The 21,826-nt window shown below is 42.8% G+C and overlaps 1 protein-coding gene and 1 pseudogene across 1 annotated transcript in view; one reads left to right on the top strand and one right to left on the bottom strand.

The window, feature by feature from the left end:
• The window catches only part of CDH13 (cadherin 13), a 793,102-nt gene that overhangs the window by 555,353 nt on the left and 215,923 nt on the right, over positions 1–21,826 (bottom strand). The gene's annotated exons all lie outside the window — the stretch shown is intronic.
• Positions 12,563–12,681, top strand: LOC133369430 (5S ribosomal RNA; annotated as a pseudogene).

The following is a 21,826-nucleotide window of genomic DNA, read 5'->3' as shown; positions in this document are numbered from 1 at the left end:
GAAACAGGAGAACCATCACTACTCAATATAGAGAATGTAGACTGATCTAGGTGGGTCACTGGTCTGACTTGGTAGAAGTCTTCTTCCTATGTTCCTAATCCTGTAGTAGATAAAGAAGAATTACACATGCTGGCCCCAATAGTCTATGTTCAGCACAACCTCTGAAAGAACCTGAACATGGAAAAACACCACTCTACACATCTGGAAAAGCAAAGTCCCGGACTGTGTATGCAGGCACCTGGGCTTAGTTTAGAAGGTATGCTGAACATCCAGGGGGAAGGTGGGACCAGCAATCCCACTCCTCGCAGTGCGCTTGCTCTTTAACCTTGGTGCTGTCAGCACAATCCTTGTGAGCAGACGTCACACCCAAGCAGTTTCAAGCAGACCCCGTCTCTCTCCCCCAAGGTAGCCATATTGCGAAAAGGAGCCTTGAGTTACAGAAAAGTGCTGCCTTCTTCACATGCACTCCCTAGAGAAAATGTAATTTTCCCAGACTTTGTGCCATGCCACCCTATATGTCATTGTCTTTTACACAAGAGTTGCCTGGCTGGAAATGACAAATGGGCAGAGTTTGCAATGCACAAATGTGTGTATGTACAAATGTGAGTGTGTGTGTGTCTTTTCTCTGCAGTCTGCAGTCCTTGGAATTCTCAAGGCATTTACTTGTCAAAAGCAGTGGAGCAGTGGAATTGCTGCAGTATCTTTCTTTTATGGAAGCCACGGAGTTCAAGGTCAGCTGCCGCACGTGAAGCAAAATGAAGAAAAAGGCTTTTGAGGGACAGGGTTGTGGGACTATCTCAGAAACCAGAGGAAGTTGTCTTATGCCAAGTCAGACCCTTAGTCCATGTAAGTTCAGCATGGACACATAAATCCAGTATTGTCTGTATACAGTAACCCTCTCCACGGGTTCAGAGAAGTCTTAACTGGAAATTCCACAGGCTGAATCTGGGACCTGTTGCTCTTCCACTGAACTGTAGACCTTCCCAAGCTGACATATATAGAGGCAGCTCATAGGTCCATCTATCCTTCGTTGCCTCCACTGATTGGCAGCCACTAGTTAGTGTTTCAGGCAGGAGTATTTTGCAACCTTGCCTCGGGATGCTGGAACAGAACTTGGGACCTTCTGCATGCAATGCATGAGCTCCAGCACTGAGTGATGATCCTTCTCCTAAATTTGTGATGGTGCCATCATGTTTACAATGGGGCCACTACTTACCAAGCTCTTTTAGTATTCTGCAGATCACCAGCCTCAACCCGTTGCCTTGGAGCCAGGCATTCTGGGCGAGGTAGCGGGGAAGAGTGCCTGTACCATCGTCAATTTTCAATGGGGGCTAGAAAATCTCTTTTAAAATTAGGTGAAAGCTTAAACTGACATTCTATCTTTCCATTTCTAACTAAAATTAAAAGAGAATTCCTAGCTATTGTGGAAAAGCTGTGGCTACACAGGCACTCTCCCATCCCACCTCACCTAGGGATGGAAGACCTGTCTGTTTCGGTTCTCTCGGTTTCTCATTTTTCCAATGTTAAATTCAGTTCTCCACATTTCTGCAGCAATCAGTGAATTTTATTTTTATTTTTTTAAAAAATCTTCGTGAAAATTCTCCACCATTTCAGTGTGAATTTCTCCAAATAAACACATTTTTGTAGGCAGTTTCGACAAAGCTACACATTTTGCAAGCAATTTCTCAGCATTTCATGCCATTTTGAATGTAGTTTTCACTCATTTATACATTTGTATGCACACTTTCCCCTAACAGATGCATTTTTGTAAATGTTGTTTAGTTGGCGAACTGCATCCCAACATTCTAATAAATGCAGATTTTGAAAGATGGCTGTGTTTCGGTTCTCATATTGTTTCAGAAAGTGCAAATTTGATAAATACTGCTTGAAATATTATTATTATTAATATTATTTGATTTATATTTCCTCCCTTCCTCCCAGCAGAAATGTGAACTGAATTGAAATTCTCACCCATCCCTAACCTCACTTAGAACACCACACTCTGAGGAAGGACCCCTATCCTCAGAATGAGGCGAGGAAGGGGGAGAGAGGGACAGGAGTGCCATGGTTAGAAGCAGGGGGAGTCCATGAATACAACAGGCTCCTCAATTCACCCTCCAACTCACATGGGTGATAGCAATGGTGACAGGGAAGAGTTACTACCCTTGTCCTCATTGCTGCCACCCCCGCATATGTTAATACCAAAGAAGAATTCTTGATGTGGTCTAGAGAGAGAATAGATAGCAGGTATAAATAATACTATAGATGGTGGATTTAAGAAACCATCCAGTTGTAACTATGAGACCAGCTGCATTAAAAAAAATACTGATGACTCAATGTATCTTCATCAATTAAGTGTTCAGAGATTTAAGCATACAACCTCCATAAGCATAGACAAATTGCATTCATAAATCAAGATGACAATGCAATTTTGAACATCAAGACGATAAGGCAACTCCACATCCCTCTTATTCTAGGGTCAAATTTAACTGACCACATCCACTCTGAAAAGAAAGGGTGGGATCATCACAGGTTCTATTCTGGAACAAGTGGTTTTGTCTAGACGAAACAAGCGACGAAGACAAAGATTTCAGCACAATCCTGATCTTATACTTACATAGTAACTCAAGTACCAAACAAGACTGATGATAACGAGATGTACATTCAAATATAGAAAGGACAGCCAGATCTTCAGATCATTGAGCAGTGGGTGGTGGTTGTTTCACTTTTCCAGCCTTGAAATATATGTCCCTTTGCAGCCAGTTGGATTCTCTTGGATCCAGGAAAGTATGAAGAAGGGGGTGGTAGCTGGGAAACTTTTGGACAGCCCTAGATTTAAACTTTAAATCAAGCCTCACACCAGCTCAGAGCAGTATGAGGCTCTCTGCAGCCCAGGGGAGGCTGGTCCATTAAGGAGGATGTGGCAGTGCCCCACCAGCCCCCCTACCTGATTTGTTTCTTACATTTAGTCCCAGAACTGGCTGTCAGTTTCCTCCTCCTGTCAGCCTTGCCATTGTCGAATTTAGCAAGGAGGAAGATGGAGGCAAAACTCAAATTAGTTGGCTCTGCCTGTCATTGGCCCTGGCTCTACATACCGGTGTAATCTCTGCCATCGGCCTTACCAGTTCCAATGGGCACCCGCCATCACTGCTACAGCCTCACAGCCCAGATGCACTTCCTGGAATGCCCATATGAAAAACACAACATGCCACAGATACATTGTAATAGTAATTGTGTTGGTGGCATGCCAGTGATGCCTGTGGACTTTAACACACCCTCAATAGAATGACTGTGGCTCAGCCCTCTCCCTCACCATCCTGCCTTTGATCAGGCCCTGTGCTCTTCCCATGCTGTCAGTCATCATGCCCTCTCTCCTCACATTTCCCACTTGCTTATCTAGAAGCAGCAACATGCTCCTGATGGGAGTTGAGCAGCCATTACATTTCCAGTCTGATAAATTTTCCAGCATGCAGTGTCCCAAAAATGCAATGCAACCATCCAAAATGAGCACAAGCGGGAGGTAGTAGTGACCAGCATCACCAAGGAAGCCAACTAGGGGTGGGTCTCAGCAGGGCAAGCATCAGCACTGTTGGACCCTACCTGGTCCAAGGGTACCAGATGGTGATGCTGACACTAATTTTTTAAATATCAGGCCCTGCAGAAGTTGCTGGACTCCAATTATTTGTTATTATAATTATATTGTTGTTGTCGTCATCATTCCACCCTTCCTCCCAGAAGGAGCCCAGGGCAGTCCCAGCCAGCATGACTAATGGTCAGAGATGATGGGAGTTGTAGCCTAACAACATCTAGAGAGCCAAAAGATTCTCCATCCCTTTTGTGTATGGAGTCTTCTTTGGCTTGCTTTCTCTGCTATTCTTATCCATTGCATCAAGTGTTAAAATTCAGGGACAAAGGCACAGGGAAATACACTGAACATCTCCAACAGCAATGGCTTTGCTATAAAATTAACAATGGGGAGTGTATTTCAAAAAGTAATGGCAACATGTCTGCGCAATTAGTGTGTTGGAAACTTCTGTTGCTTTCCAAAACACTCGTAGATGGATTTGACTCAGCACAAACAAATTAGTTTGTGTCTTCATTGTCTCTGAAAGATTCACTTTTTTTCTAGGTTGTCGTTGCCACTTTTTTATTTATATCCTGCCATTTAAAAAAGCCACACACATACACACGTACACATAATTTATCATTTTGATCATGTTTTATAGACATCTGGGTGCATAAAGATTTTTATAGTGAGCTTTTAAAAAGGGAGACTAGAAGGAAAAAAGAAATTAATTTTATGCTCTCTTGGATTAATGGTTTAGCATGCATTTTAGCATTACCTTCCTGCTTTCTAAATGCTTTTTTAAAAAAGATGTTGACCATTAATGAATGATACTTTTTATGATAGCTTCTCATATTGGAAGGTTTATTAGCTCATTTAAGATTCTGATTCTTTTACGTTTGAGAAGGCCACGAGATAACAAACAAGATCTAATCTAAGTACAATTGCACAACATCTGATTTTACCACCTAAAGTGCTACAAGCCTCATCACCGCTGTGTTTGAACTCAGCTCTGGAAACATTGTGTAAATGCCTTTGGCCTACAAAGCTAGACAATGCCTGCTTTTCAACACCATTCATTTAGTTATTTTTCTTACTTTTTTTCTTTTTACCCGCCCAACCTGGCTTCTCTTGAAGCTTACAAGTAGTCAAATGAAAATGCAACACAATTTATATGCGCTAAAGCTGACTGAGGGAAAAAACACACACATAACTCACAGTGAAAACAGCCTAACAGCATCCGTTATTTGTCAACACGCCCTAGAAGAAGACACATGAATAATGATGGAAAAGTCATTATTTCTTAAATAAAATAATAGAAGGTCTGAGACCAGTAACAGATCATATGCATGCACTGCAGTGTGGTGTAGTGGTTAGAGTGTTGGACTACAATCTGGGAGACCAGGGTTTGAATCCCCATACAGCCATGAAGTTCACTGGGTGACCCTGGGCCAGTCACTACCTCTCAGCCTCAGAGGAAGGCAATGGTAAACCCCCTCTGAATACCCTTTACCATGAAAACCCCATTCATAGTCGCCATAAGTCAGAATCGACTTGAAGGCAGTCCATTTTTTCCCCCACTGCAGGCAGGTGGCTTTGAATGAACGTCTGTGAGGGAAGCACCCCTCCACATTCCATGATTCCCCAGCCATGGAGCAGGAGAAAATCCTCCCTCCTTGCTAAGTGAACCTTGACTATGTGAGCCCAACATGCACACTCAGGCCCCACAGTCCAGCGTTCACTAGGATGCACACACCAGCACCCCAAAGAATCCCCACCCAACCTGGAGGCTGTGGCAGCAGCTGATTCAAGAGCGTGCCTCACCCCCAAATGCCTCAGTTTGCCTGTACATTAAGTTCGTAAATTCCCTAACATTCCTACATCACATACCAAACAGACCAAATACTAAAGCCAAAAGCCAATAAAAAAAACCCCTACAGTATGGAGCAGGCAAAAAAGAGGAGTCCCAAAGGCAGGGCAGGGGCACCCCTCCTCCCAAAAAATCCTACTTGGCCCCTGTAATGGGCAGGTAGCAAAGCCCACCCTGTAGGGCGGGCGTTGCAAAGAGGAGGAGGACGCGGAGGGGGAGGTGTGGGCTTAAACAGCTCACCTCCCATCCCATTGAGCGCTCATGTCTTCATGGTCTCAGGACCTCCCCACTCCAGATTGGGAGAGACTGCATGCATCTTCTCCCTGAAGGAGTGTAGTTGTGGCAAATTTGCCCCTGCTGAAAGTGGGAGTGGCATTGTGTGCTGTATACAACTTTAAGCCAAATGTGTTGTAGGGATGGGGGAGAAATTTGTTTGGTTCACATTTTAATAGATATCTACCCCTCCTCCCAACACCACCATCTCATCCACACATTGAGACTACCCAGCTCTCAGCACTGTCCAGCTGGCCCAGTACATGGAACCATTAGCATTTCAGTGAAAACTACCAACAGAGTGACTCCCCATGAGGAAAGTTTGTAGCATTTGGGGCTTTTTAGTTTTGAGAAAAGATAAGTATGAGATGACTTGATAGAAGTGCATGAAATTATGCATGGGATGGGGAAAGCGGATGGAGAAAAGATTTTCTCTCTCATAACCCTAGAATTCGTGGACATCTCATGAAGCTGAATGTTGGAAGACTGGGGACAGACATAGGAAAGTGCTTCTTCACACAGCACATAGTCAAACTATGGAACTCATTCCCACAAGAGGAATTGATGGCCACCAACTTGGATGGCTTTAAAAGAGAATTAGACAAATTCATGGGGGAGAAGGCTATCAATGGCTACTAACGATGGCTATGCTCTGCATCCATAGGCAGAGGCTGTATGCTTCTGAATACCAGTTGCTGGAAACTGCAGGAGGAGAGAGTGCTCTTGCACTCAGGTCTGCTTGCAGGCTTCCCATGGGCATCTGGTTGGCCACTATGAAAACAGGATGCTGGACTAGATGGGTCACTGGCCTGATCCAGCTGCCTCTTCTGATGTTCTTACCTTGAAGGTCCTAGCTTTCAACAACCTACCTAGCAACCTACACTTTATTCCCAGGACCGCACAACGACATTTCCCCATGTCATTGACTAGAGCACCCACAATTTGCCATTAACAAATCAACGGATACCATCCAGGTCTAGTGCATACCTTACCACAGAGCTAGAACATTCATCCAATGGAGAGATTGAGAGCTGTATTCAAGCCCTCTCTCAGCTATTGCAGCAGTCAGATCGAAACCCAGCAATCCACCCAACACACACAAACATGCTTTCAGTCAGGGCTGGGGGACCTCAGGCCTGAGGGTCAAATGTGGCCCTCCAAGCCTCTCCATCTGGCCCCCGAGACTCTCTTCAGGCCATACCCCTCACCAGCCCTGCTTGCATTATCCTTAAGTGCTTTCTGCCTGCTTTTAACATGTCCTTGAACTGTGACAATGTCTGTTGCTTGCCTGGAAGGAGAGACGTGGGTGAGCAGAAACCGCTGACTTTGCATGGCTGGAATGTGCTCAACTGTACAAAGGTAAGAGTCACATCCATTGCTCTGCCCAGTATTGCCTCTGGCCCCATCCATCACTGGCATGTGGCTCCCAAAAGATTGTCCATGAGGGAATACAGCTCTCAGTCTGGAAAAGATTCTCATCCTTTGCTTTAAATTATTGTAATGACATAGAAAGCTATCTTATACCAAACCAACTAAACTTTTGACCCATATTTGCTTGTTTAGTATTGCATTTCTATCCCACCTTTCCTCCAAGGAGCTCAATATGGCGTACATAGTTCTCCCCCTCTCCATTTTATCCTCACAACAACCCTGTGAGGTAGATTAGGTTGACTAGACAAAGGTCACCCAGTGAGCTTCATGGCTGAGTGAGGATTTGAACCCTGGTCTCCCAGGCCATAGTCCAACACTCTAACCATTTTGCCACACTGGCTGTCAGTGTTGTAGCTTGGTATTGTTGTCTCTGGCTGGCAGCAGCTCTCCCCAGCCTCAGTGGAGGCCTTCCCCCCATCCTTCAATCCATATTGGAGGGGGAACGACTGAGTTTTGCTAGCTGCCTTGTTACTTGGGCTGCATCCTGTGGCCCTCCAAATGTCTTGGAGTCCAACTCTCGTCAGCGTCAGCCACCTTGGCCAGTGGTCATGGATGATGGGAGTTGTAGCCTAGCAACATTGGGGGGGGCACAGATTCAACACCCCTGTGCTACAGCCTTGTTAAACTGGCACTGTGATGAGGAAGGTGTTAATGAAGGAAACTTGAGACCCTCCAGATATCCTTTTTATGGTGCATCATGATCATGTGCTTTTGATAGTATTGGAATGGTTATATGCAATCTTGCCTCCAATACTGTTTGCACCTGCAGAGGTTTCTGGGTGGACATGTGGCTTCATTTCCAATCAGTGCATGTCCCATAGCGTCCTGCCAAAATCCTATTTAACTCCTCATACCCCCCATGTTCTGGAGTTGTTGTTTTTTGTCCACCTTTTGATGCACTATAATGCAAAAGTGCCCTTCCAGACAGTGATAATGTGGTAACACTAAGGAACTATCACAGCACAACTAATAAAGCAGAATGACATGTGGATAGTCCAGTATAAATCTACCACAAATGCACTATTATTGCATCAATGGCATGTTGCGGGATACACCTGCATAAACAAGCACACACCAATCTGGAGGGCCCCCTTCTCCATGCAAAGCATGTGCTGTATCACTGATCTGTCTCCCATCACAATGGCAGTTAACAAGACGGTCGTGCCAGGGACACGGCAATGAATCTCAGCTGCTCCATGGAACTCCCATAGTTTAAACCAATTTATGAAGTCATGGAAATTGCATATATTACCGAAGATTGCTCTGAATTAGGAATGCATTGGGAGAGTGAGCTATTAAAAACTGTTAGCTGAGATGCTTTCAGGTTGAGAGCCGACATGCTCTTAAGCTTAATTAGGAAGAACTGAAAGTAACATTTCTTATTTGCTTAGCAAAACAGGCTTTTTCAAGAAAAGGGGGGGAAACCCTTTAAATGCAGCTGTTGGCAGCTGCATTACTGGAAGATTATTTACCCTATACATTTGTGATATGCAAATGAAGAAATATTTCACCCTGACATAAGAGCCTGCTATTTGTTGAGGGGTTTTCTATTAGTAGGGTTTTATCTCTCACTAATAGAAACTGGTAGTAAGGATGCACTTCAGACGTACATTTTAAACCAAGCTCCCCCACCATGCATGCTTTCACCAAATTATGCATTTGTCTACTACATTTGTATACTGTATTTAGACTAGAAAACATCATTTGTTTAAAATGGATTGGTAGCCTTTCAAATTAGCATGAGAATTGGAAAAAAAAACTGGCTAAAGGAAAAGTGTATTTAGGTTGGCTTACTTTGCTAGAACATCGGAACACAGGAAGCTGTCAGACCACTGGTCCGTCTAGCTCAGTGTTGTCTACACTGACTGGCAGCAGCTCTCCAGGGTTTCTGGCAGGGAACATTCCCAAGCCTACCTGGAGATGACAAGGATCAAGCCTGGGGTCTTCTGCATGCAAGGCAGATGTTCTACCCCGAGTTACAACCGTTTTCCCAACAGACGTTTACATTGGGTGAGGATTGTAAATGTATTAGCCACTAGTGCTGGGGGAACTGGAAGGGCAGAAGGCAGAGACAACAACAGTAGGTGGAGCCAGAGCCTATGGCAAGCAGAGCCAAGTCATTCGAGTTTGACCCCATCCTCCTCCCTGCTGAATTCTACAAGGGACAATACTGAGACTAAGCAGAGCTTGGAAGTAACTAGTTACAAGTAACAAATTACTTGTAATTTATTACTTTTTTTGAGTAACGAGTGGGTAACTTCATTACATTTTGCTGGTAATAGAATGAGTAGTAACTTCATTACTTTTGAGGAGTAATTGTAATGTTTCCAGCATTACTTTGCATATTACTTGGGGGGCGGAGCAGGGGAAGTCTTCTGCTCCTCTGATTTGTGAATAAAAATCATGTGCTTCAAATTGGGCTTCTATGCAGCGTCACTCTTCCTTCTTGCTCTATGGGTGCTTAGGAGGTGATGAGGGAGGAGGTGGAGAGTGAGACATGGTGGAGAAAACATTTGATTAAAAATGTACAGGAGGGAAGGGAGAAAACAGCCGGAGGCAATATACTTAGATGTGCAGCAGGCAAGGCCAGCACCTTGTAAGCATTTTTTTAAGTAACTGAAATGTAACTATAGTGATTACTTTTGAGAAAAAGTAAAGTAATCGGTTACTTTCAGAGCAATTGTAATTGTAACGGGAATTACAACTTTTTATTACTTTTTAAAAGTCATCTTCCAAGCTCTGAGACTAAGGAGGAGGGAGTTGAAAGGAATGGCCACACCCTGGACTGATAACTAGGAAGGCAGGCAGGTGAGGGGTTCGCTGAGGGCAGAATGAGGTTGGTGGGGCAGTGCCCTATTTTCCCCAATGGGCCAACCTCCACTGGGGAAGAGCCAGACGTGTGAAACTGACATGCATGGTCCATTTCACACATCACAAACTGTCACTCCCAGATTTGTTGTGAAATGTACGCTAACAGAAAAGCTGGAGCCAGTCCCAGTTCCGTTAAAAGTGCACCACTTTTGAATTTGCGAACACTTGTTTGCAAACACTACATGATGTTTTAAGCTGGTTTTAGTGCTTTTGTTTGCCACCCTGGGCTCCTGCTGGGAGGAAGGGCGGGACATAAATCAAATAATAAATAAATAAAATATTGGTCACATTCACATTTTGGGGCGTACACCTGAAGCAGCTTACATAGGGATATAAACAGCTTTAGTTTAGAGTTTAGATTTCTATACCTTTAGTTTAGGGGGGAAAGCAAGTAAGGCCGGAACTCACAGACATCCAATGAAGGTTCAAGGACAGACAAAAGAAAGTACTTCTTCACACAGCACAAGGCTGTATTGAATTTGCTCCCATGAGATGTACAGTAGTGATGGCCACCAACTTGGATGGCTTTAAAAGAGAATCAGACAAATCCATGGAGGAAAAGACAATCAATGGCTACTAGCGATGACGGCTATGTTCTGCCTTCATGGTCGGAGGCATTGTGCCAATTTCTGGGAGTCACAAGTGGGGGAAATGTTGTTGCATTCATGCTTTTTTTGCAGACTTCCTTTAGGCATCCGTTCAGGCTAGATGACAAAGATAGGAAACTGCCTTCAACTAAGTCAGACCATTGGGTCCATTTAGCTCAGCATTGTCTACACTGACTAGCAGCAGCTCTCCAAGGTTTCATGCAGGGCTGTCTCCCAGCCCACCTAGAGATGCCAGGGATTGGACCCTGCATGCTCTACCACTAAGCTACGACCCTTCCCCATTGGTCGGACCCAGCAGGGTTCTTCTTATTTCTTACACCTAAAACTAATAATGTGTGAAGCCAAGTTTAAGAATCTAAAACGTTGTTACAACGCCAGGGCTTAGAAATGTGGGATCTCTCTCCTATCCTGATTCACCTTATGATCTGCAAGCTGCACCACAGTTCACAGACATTTCAAGTTTCAGCGCAGATACTTGCTATCAACTAGCTCCTTTGCACGGCTTGCTAAGACAAATTAAGATTGCTGGGGGCCAAAGGACAGTAAAGACATGGCAGGCCTCCAAGGTGGAATGGCCTCATATACACATCATCTCCCCCCACCCCTCAAAGATTAAAAAAAGCACAGTAAATGTGTTCCAGCTCAAGATTTGATTAGCTCCTATTACTCGCCTTTGCATTATCATATTTTGCCTGGCAGACATTAAAATATTCTCCAGTCGTGTTTTTTCTATCTCCAACAATCCCGCTAGCCTCCAGCAGTGTCCGTGGCTATTAGAGATGGAATGATCTGCCAGTTTCGGTTCTTTCAGTTTCTCATTTTTCCAATCTTAAATTCAGTTCTGCAGCAAATTGCATTTTTTTTAAAAAAAACCCCACACATAATGAACATTCTTCAGCATTTAAGGGTACAATCCAGCTTGTATTTATGCTGGGTTGAGAGAAGTTGGATGTGGCAGACCCCTGGCTGAGCCGGGACCCTGCTGGCTCAGCCAGGGGTCTGCCAGGGAAGACTAGCCTGGCAGAAAGGGTGCCAGTGGAAGCTGGCAGAAGCCACCCCCAAAAAAGGGGGCATGCTGGGGATGTTTTGGAGGATGGGCCAAGGGGGGGACTTACACAAAATCCAACTCCCGTTTGGGTCCCAATCTGAGCAAAAGTTACCCCAAGAAAAAGGTCGTTCTAAGAAAATAATTCTGCTGGAAGTCAGTGTGGACTTGCCTGTAGGGGTATTTGTGAGTCCTGGCTTTTTCTTTTTGGCTCCTGCATGCAGCTCGCAGCTGAGCTGCTGTTCAGCTGCCCCGGTGACTTCCAAATGGCAAATGGATGCTGTGAACTTCCTGCCGACTCCTCTTCCACCAGCACCCCTTCTCCTGGCTTCCCACGAGTTGGATTGCTCTGCCCATGTGACTTTCTCCTAATACACATATTTCTATATGCATCTAATATCTCTCTATATACTGCAAACTTTTTCTCCTAGTATGATGCATTTGTGTGTGGTACTTTCACTAATCTATTCATTTTGATGCACACTTTCCCCTAATATATGCATCTTTGTAGACATTGTTTGGAGAACTGCACTGAAAAAGCCAGATATATGAGCATTTCAAAGGATTACTATGTTTCAGTTCTCATATTGTTTCAGAAAGGGCAAATCTGATAGATTTGGATTTAAATGTGAACTGAATTGAATTTCTCCCCCATCTCTAGTGGTTGGAAGGGAAATTATTATTTTATTACAAAAGGGAAGTACCATAGCTTAATGGTAGAGGATCTGCTTTGTATGCAAAGAGTCCCTGGATGAGTTCCCAGAATCTCTAGGATGGGGAAGATCCCCTCTGAAATCCTGGGGAGCTGATACCTTTCAGTAGATGGACTCCATATAAGGCAGCTTCCTATGTCATATAGCTACACCATGAATAAATATCCACTGGTTAGCTTATAAAGAGCCTATGGCCATGCTACCCTAAATATGCCCAATCTTGTCTGATCTCAGACGCTAAGCAGGGTCAGGCCTGGTTAGTACTCAGATGGGAGACCACCTGGGAATACTGGGTACCGTAGGCTTAAAGCAGCCTTTCCCAACTAGTGGGCCACCAGATGTTGTTGGACCACAACTTCCATCAGCCTCAGCCAGCATTGCCAATGGTCAGGAAAGATGGGAACTGTGGTCCAACAACATCTGGTGGCCCACTAGTTGGGAAAGGCTGGTTTAGAGGAAGACAATGGTAAACCACCTCTGAATACCTCTTACTATGAAAACCCTATGAATATATCCAAAAAAGATTCATAGGGTCACCATAAGTCGTAATTGACTTGAAGGCATATAACATCAACAAAAGCTTATAAAGCAGGATCAAAACAGCAGAGAACAACAAAAACATAAAAAATGGAAGATAAAATGTCCTTCTGAGCATGAATACCATGAAACAATTTGCAAGACTTAAAACCACACTAAAACAGTGAGAGACAAAGGTTTATTTTAAAAAGCCTATTAACTGACCTTTTGTATTTTTTAAAAGGTCTTCAGACCATAAAGAAGGCAACAGGCGATGCCTCTCTCCACAAGCTATTCCATAGCTGGGGTGCCACCATGGTTTTCTCCATGACTGCTCTGTCTTGGTCTGGTCTTGGCTCATCTTGAGCCAGATGTAAGGGGGAATGTAGCTTCCCAGAACAAGGGCTTGGCCAAACTCCAGAGAGTTGGGTAGCCGTCAAATATCAGGGCAATCCAGAAGTGTGGTTTCTTGAGGAGAAGCCAAGGTCAAGCATGGTTAGGCAATCCAAAAGTGGACATGGTCTAATAGCAGGGTTGTGAGGCAAAGCCAAGTCAAACACAGTGGAACAGGATAGCCTAGAAAGTAGGTAGGATTCCAAAAGCAAGGTATTAGCAGAGGTCCAAGGGTCAGCCCGGGTAGGAAGCAGTAACAAGAAGCTGGGTTCTATAGGGCTAAATACCTGGTCCATCAACTAATACTCTCTACCTGGCAACTTATGTAGCCTGGTCACCCAGACCTTGTCCAGACTCAACTGCAACTGGTTAGCCCGCCATCCTGGTCCCCTGCTTTAGAGAAGTCCTTTGTTCCTTAAGGCCTGTTTACTCATGAGGAGCCTGGTTCTTTGGGCCTTGAGGAACATGCTCTGCCACTGAATGGCTGCACCTGCATCCTCTGATGCCAGTGGCTGAAGGTTGTTCAGCCTCCCCCTTTGATTCTGCAGATGAAGCTGCTGCCATAGGCTGTCCACAGATTCTTCCCAGACCTTTGCTATGGATGGGTCAGACATCACTTCTCTGGAGGTGCCAGAGAGGTCTGGGGTAGCACTGAAGTCACCCCCAGCTCCATAAGGCCTCCAGACTTTATGATCTTAGGGTCTTCATCCGACCTTGGGACCTTCATCTGATCGGGCATAGCAATGGCAGCTACCTGCCTCCCTTCACTCAGTGGTGGCTACTGCATTAGATTTAACTGGATGCCTTTTAACTGCAGTGTTCACCCAGTTCTCTGATCAAAACCTAACTCTATATACTTAGTTTTTAACTCAATTTCACTACCCAGAAGCTATCTGGGTATTGGCTACGGTTCTACTTGCCCCTACTATCAAAAACAACTTACCATCCCATGTGCAGATAATGCAAGTATAGTTCAGTCTATGCACACTTGCATGCTGTGAAACCTGTGAATCTTACAACATCATCTAGAAATGTTAATAAAAGAGAGAGTATTCCACAGTTAAAATGGAATTACTCATCTTGCCTGTGTTCACATGCAAGCAAAATTGATTCTTTTCACTTCGACATCTGCGTGCAGCATGCAAGGGCAAAAAATCTCATTATCTTCATTGTTTTTTTTTAAAAAGAGCTGAAACTCCAATACCTTGGATAATTAAATCTTCTCATGAACAGCAAAACAAGGCTGTGAAATACTGTACATTCCTCATGCATTACTACACTTAGGCCATCCTACACTTGAGGACGGGGAACCTTTTTCAGACCAAGGGCTGTATTTCCACTGGGGCAACCTTCTGTGGGTCACATGCCAGTGGTGGACTGAAGCAAGAGGGAAACATTTATTTGTTTAAAGAAAGAAATATGTGCATAGGTGTTTTATTAATTATTTATTTATTAAATTTAGATCTTTCCCTTCCTCCCAGAAGAAGCCCAGGGCGGCACAGAAAAACACTAAAAGCACTTTAAAACATGTTAAAAAGAAAAAGACTTAAACAAAATGCATATTAAAACAAAAACCTTTAGAAACATTAGCAAAAGCTTTTTTTAAAAAAAAAAAGCTTTAAAAACATCTTAGAAAGCAATTCCTACACAGACGCAGGCTGGGATAAGGTCTCTACTTAAAAGGGTTGTTGAAAGAGGTGCCAGAAAAGATAACAGAGATGTCTAATATTTAAGGGGAGGGAATTCCAAAGGGCAGGTGCCACAGCACTAAAGGTCTGCTTTCTATGTTGTGCAGAACGGACCTCCTGAAAAGATGATATCTACAGGAGGCCCTTACTTGCAGAGTGCAGTGATCAACTGGGTATATAAGGTATCCTTGTCCCAAGCTGCATAGGGCTTTGTACACCAAGACCAGAGCCTGAACTTGGCCCGGTAGCTAATGGACAGCAAGTGCAATTCTTTCAGTAGTGGGGTAACATGTTGGCAATACCCTGCCCCAGTGAGCCGTTGTGCTGCTGCATTAGCTGCACCTTCTGGACCAACCTCAAGGGCAGCCCCACATAGAGCACATTTCCTGAAATATATATGAGGATCCGAGAGAATTACAAAAGATTTTTGTCCCAGTTTACATGAGGGCATGTGCTCAAATCACTGAAGATTGTATCTAATGCCAGTACTACTCAGAGTAAACCAATTTAAATTAATGTACTTAACTAACACAGGTGCATTAATTTAAATTAATCTACTCTGATTGTAACTGAGCTGGATACAACTCTGAATACAGAACATGGAGATACACGTCCCTTGACTATCCCAAACATAGGAGGATATATATATATATATATATATATATATATATATATTCACTGAAGGGGGAAAGCAACTTTCCTTCTATCAAAAATAGATAGTTTGATCTTGTCTCTGAAAATGGATTCAGAGAATGAGTCAAATCCACACACATTGTGCTGTTCAGTTCCTGCTTGAATAAGTGCTATCAAAGTTCCATGTTTCCTCAAAGTAGCCCCCTCCCCCAGAATAAAGAAATACAATCTCATATACTATTGAACTTGATACAAATAATACCTATTCTGTCCCAGAGGATTTAGCTCCAAGAAAATCTCTGAACTGTGAACAGACATTTTCAGAGGAAAATGAGATATAACCAATACCAAACATTTAATCTGTACCAGGCTTTATTTCACAGTATAAATCCAGCATCTTCTGTTGACCAAAAACACCCTCCAGGAATTGGACTTGGGACCCAAATGAAACATGATACAATGTCTCAGCAAATGCACAGTTGTCTTTTTATTTTATTTTATTTTTTAAAAAATCTATACAATGCTGGAGGGGGAAATATGCCACTGAAATTAGTTTTCTAATTGACCATGGAGAATATCCTTACTACAGACTTCCAAGACATTTGATGAGCAAAGTTTGAACAGGCTTCTTGTAAGTTTACACATTTTTCCTCAGATGCACCATAATTTCAATGCCACTCTCAAATGCTTTGCAAGTAGATGACAATCTTTTGAAATAGTTCTGCTAGCAAGTACTGGGACTCTTAGCAAAAAAAGGTCTTCCTTTATTTCTGTTGAGCTTTCTGCTTTCCATCCCATGTTCTTGGTATTTTAGCAACCATCATTGAAAAATTATAGAGACTAATAAAGTCCCCGCGGCTCACATCCTATTGGGTTGGAAAATGACCATTATACCATGGTGGCTGGGCCTGATGGGAGTAGCAATTCAGCTACAACTGGAGGATACCACATTGGCTATCCCTGAACTACAGAGCATCCCTGAACTGGTGTATGCTCAATTGGCATCATTTAATGCGCTGTCTGGAAGAAACCATGTTTTTCTCCACCCCACCCCGGTATATAAGGAGCTTTCCCCACAGAATGCTCTTCAGTCTGTGAAACATCTACTGCTTGAGGATCAGACAAATGTGATAAGTGTGTGTGTGTTCTTTTTGTTGTTATTGAAAATGTGTCATACATGCTGGGATAACAGCTGGTGTTCATGTCATTTTGGCACCCAGAGAATTTATTATCTCTGGGAATTTCCCCAGTGGTGATTACGAACAAGGCACATGTACTGAAAAAAGGCTATGATACATTCCCCAAGAGATTTAGTAGTGGTGGTTTTGTAGTAGTACAATGGTTTCTAAGCTGGCAAACATTCACAGCTTGTTGTTTAAATGCTAAAGCTAAACTGACAAAGCATTCAAGGGATTCTGAAAACCGTTGGATGAGGATGCTTGGAGCATCATGCAAAGATGTTTCACAAAAGATATTCAAGCATATATCAGGCATAGCAAACCCATAATCTGATGTATAGATTCAAACAAACAACCCTTAAATATCACTTAAAGAAACTGCATTTCCATTTCAAGGTAGCTTAATGCCAAAAGCCCTAAACTCAATTCCTAGCATCTCGGCTTACAAAAGAATCCCAGAACTAGGAAAGACCCAACACCATCTGAAACCCTGGAGAGCCACTGATAATTAGTGTAAAGCAGAATTCCCCAACTTGATGCCCTTTTGATGTTTTGAATTCTAACTGCCATCAGCTCCAGTCAACTTGGCCAGTGGTCCAGATAATGGGAGTAGAGCTTGGAAAAGTTACTTTTTTGAACTACAACTCCCATCAGCCCGATCCAGTGCCCATGCTGGCTGGGGTGGATGGGAGTTGTAGTTCAAAAAAGTAACTTTTCCAAGTTCTGGATGGGAGTTAAGTCCATCAACATCTGGAGGGCTCCACATTGGGGAAAGCTAATTTAGATAATACTGAGTGACATGGATTAACAGTGAGATGTGGTATAAGTCAGTTTCCTAGGTTATAAACAGCAAATGCCATCTAATTTCAGCTATTGGAGAGAGTGGAATTCTCTCCTTAGAAATGTTCACCTGATACCATATTATTTTTGAGGCACCCAAGTCCACATTTTTGTGATATTTCAGAACCTCTTAAAGGCCATTCACCTGGTTTGGTTTTTTTTACAGTACAATCCTATATGTTTGTTTCCCAGAAGTAAATGCCACACAAAGGAGGGCTGGGATCTCTTCTCGATCATCCCAGAGTGCAGGACACGGAATATTGAGTTCAAGTTGCAGGAAGCCAGATTTTGACTGAACATCAGGAAAAACTTCCTAACTGTTAGAGCCATACAACAATGGAACCAATTACCTAGATAGGTAGTGGCTCTCCGACACTGGAGGCACTCAAGAGGCAGCTGGACAACCATTTGTTGGGAATGCTTTGATTTGGATTCCTTCATTGAGCAGGGAGTTTAACTGGATGGCCTTATAGGCCCCTTCCAACTCTACTATTCCATGATTCTATGAAAAGTTTGCAGCCTTGCAGTGCATTCCTATGCAAGCCTACTTAAAAGTACCTTTGGAGTTCAGTGGGACATAGTGACGGGGAAATTTTGGGTTCTTGGACCGGGGGTCCTTGAAGAAACTGAAGAGACAGGCTTGCATCAAAAAGGTAGTCCTTTATTTTTTACATGCTTATGCAGGGTCAGTCCTCTCAGAGTGCTTGGTGAGGACTGGTCAGGAGGGGAGAGTATTCTTGCACTCAGGTCCTGCTTGCGGGCTTCCCCCAGGCACCTGGTTGGCCACTGTGAGAACAGGATGCTGGACTAGATGAGCCACTGGCCTGATCCAGCAGGCTCTTATGTTCTTATGTTCTTATGACTGCAGCGTGGCACTGTCTGCATGGATCTTTTGTACAGTTCTGGGACAAAGAAATTAGCATTTCCCAATCATGATGCTACAACTAAGCATTACATAGAGATGCTGCTGCTTACATTATTATCCAGCCCAATCAGATAATATTAGGTAATTCCAATATCTAGTTACAAGAGCATGTGTACAGGTAATCTTTCATGGTATGCACAGCCCTACTTTGAACCATTGTGCTGTCCAAGAAACTCAATAAAGGATGGCTTATTCTTTTATCTATTAGCTGTGTACTTCAAATCTTTTTTTTATCTTAGTGTTTACTGATATTTGTAGTAGTAGTAGTACCTCTAGTAGTAGTAGTGAGTTGCCTTGGTGTTATTTGCGGTGAAAGGCAGGATATGAATTCCAAAAATAAATAAATAAATTGTGATTGTTAGAACACAAGGATTTGGGGCTTTTCATTTAGCAAACTCAAAATTCTCCATCTTGCAATCTCATGATTAGTTGGCAAAGATTTTCCACCAAAATAGCTATGTTTGTACAGTTGTTTTGTCAGACCCAGTGACTATGTCTGTATGTGATTAATGAAACATACTCATATCTCTACAGAGAAAAAAACAAAGCTATTTTTGCTATTAAGTAAAACTTTTTTACTATTAAGTAAATATACTTAATCTATTTGATGAAGAATAATGCCATTGGTTGTGGGGAAATGTATGTAGCCTTTCGCCTTTGTAGGATGTGAAAATGATGAATGCAAATTCATTTTTTCTGCACTGCATTATGTTTAAATAGTGTCATTGGCCCAGTTCTCTAGAATGCTCTCCCAACAGACATTCAGCAGGTGCCTTCTGTTTTAACTTTTAAATGCCTGCTGAAAACCTTTCTGTTCTGCCAGGCTTGTGCAGGCAATGCAGGCAACAATGCAAACAATTAAGAAGGTGCCTTTTTGAAGTAGTTGGTCTTTGTTTTTATTCTATTTTTTAATGTTTTTATTGTATGGGGTTTTTAAACTTCTTGCAAACCACTTTGATGTTTTTAACAAAATAGCGGCATACAAATATATTTATAAATAAGTAAATAATAAACACATTTAAACCAAGTTTATAACCTGGAAACAGAGTGTCAGTATTTGCCAAAATGGCTGGCATATGACCAGTAAGGATGTTAGCTTTTCATTGAACATTCCAAAGATATTTTATAAATAGTTTTTGAGCCACCACCCCACCCTTATTTCAAAAGCAGTTTGCCATGCCTTCACATTCCTGCATGTAATTGATCTGGAGGTTGCCCACCCCTGTTGTGAATGGAGGAGATGCAACCGGGTTGACCCAAAGGAAGGATCATGTCATCCAGCTGACCTTCTCTGGGATTCAGTCAGGCTCAGAACTTGTGGAGGCTGATGGAAGGATGCTGCAGAAGATCAGTTTGCAAAATGCAACAGGGTCTGTTCTGGTCCTGCCTCTCCAAGACTGACTATCCTATAGCACATACATTGCCAAGAAATGATGGCCCATTGATTCGCCTACAAAGAAGAAGATGCCACAACACATCTAGACATCTTGTTCCATTTCAGAATGTATCATAATGAGATTGGGGTTAGACTAAATGGCTTTGGGGTTTCCCCCCTAGTCCTGTGGGTTGTATCCGATGTTAGTCCCACACAGAGTAGAGAATCAGGCTTCTAAGACTACAATACATTTTCTTTCTTTCTTTCTTTCTTTCTTTCTTTCTTTCTTTCTTTCTTTCTTTCTTTCTTTCTTTCTTTCTTTCTTTCTTTCTTTCAGCTAAACCCAACCAGTCCCTTCACCCTTTCCTTCAAGGACTTGTTTTCCTGTAGAAGTCATTCCTGTAGTCATGGTGAAAGCTTCCTCCCTCCTCTGGTTATGAAGGATTTATTTTCTATAATGAATTTGATCCTTTGTGCTCTAGCTTGAAAAACATATTTACTTGAAGTTAAAAAAATAAAAAAATAAAGCAAAGCATTTTTTGGTTTTAATTAAGCATCAAGAGGAGAATTTCAAGCAAGCACCAACAATCCAGACTCTGTCCTACTTTACAAGAAGCCATTTCTTCTTCTTTGCCTTCTTCCAGGCACTAAATGCATTCTTCAATCTTTTTTCTTTCTCTCTAAGCAGACATTTCATTGAATCTGCTATGCTGTGCCAAAGTTTTAATAGAAGGCATTGGCAAAATGGTTCCTTTTTAACATGTGGCAACTCAGCCAGCTAATCCCCTAAATCCATGGCTGATGTGTCTAATTTCTGCATCGGAATGAAGACAATAAGGATGGGTGCCCTGGATTTCCACAGGATGTTTGTACCCACATCTGGAAGAGAGGGGCAAGACAGAAGGAACTGGATTAACTAGGGCAGCCTTTCCGAACCAGTGTGCCTCCAGATGTTGTTGGACCACAACTCCCATCAGCCTCAGCCAGCATTGCCAATGGTCAGGAAAGATGGGAATTGTGGTCCAACAACATCTGGAGGCACACTGGTTGGGAAAGGCTGAACTATGGCCTAGAGATGTCAGAGAATTCAAACAGAAAGGGGAGTGGAAATTGTCAATGTTCACTTCTTCATCCCATGACCGGACCCAAAGTCAATCCAGTGCATATGATCAGTATTCACGATCAGTTGCTATTGTTTTCAGTCTGCAAACAATACACAATTGATGATGCTTTGTTTATTTTTTCTTCCCCGTTTGCACTGCATTTTCTTTGCACTGAAATGAGTGGTGTGGAATAATGTTGAAATGGAAATGGACTGCCTTCAAGTCGATTCCAACTTATGGCAACCCTATGAATAGGGTTTTCATGGCAAGTGGTATTCAGAGGTGGTTTACCATTGCCTTCCTCTGAGGCTGAGAGGCAGTGACTGGCCCAAGGTCACCCAGTGAGCTTCATGGCTGTGTGGGGATTCAAACCCTGGTCTCCCAGGTCATAGTCCAGCACTCTAACCACTATAACACACTGGATCTCATGGAATAATGTTATAATAGCACAATTTGTAACGTAATTAATTAGGTAAAATTTTGTCACATTGGGCAGTGAGATGAATAATTTAGTTGCTTTGGTCAGAAGCCGAACTACAGCAGAAAGGAAACAGCACTTCATGCAACAAATACAGGTTTGAACAGAAATCAATGGCTTCTTACATCCCTTCTAGGGCCACAACTTTATTTAATATTAACAGAAGGGGATCTGCAGTAATTCAACTGTGGGGGAACTAGAGGAGACCTCCTCCTCTGATAATTATATTAAAGTTGCTATTTATGTATATTATGAGAATTATGTTTATTGTTCTTGCTTATTGTGCTTTATATTGCCTCTCTTCTTTTCTCTCTCTCTCTC

The sequence above is a fragment of the Rhineura floridana genome, chromosome 13, assembly GCF_030035675.1.
Source record: "Rhineura floridana isolate rRhiFlo1 chromosome 13, rRhiFlo1.hap2, whole genome shotgun sequence".
In the NCBI taxonomy this organism is placed as follows: domain Eukaryota; kingdom Metazoa; phylum Chordata; class Lepidosauria; order Squamata; family Rhineuridae; genus Rhineura; species Rhineura floridana.
The sequence above is the reverse complement of the archived record's forward strand: the minus strand, read 5'-3'. Positions and strand labels throughout refer to the sequence as shown.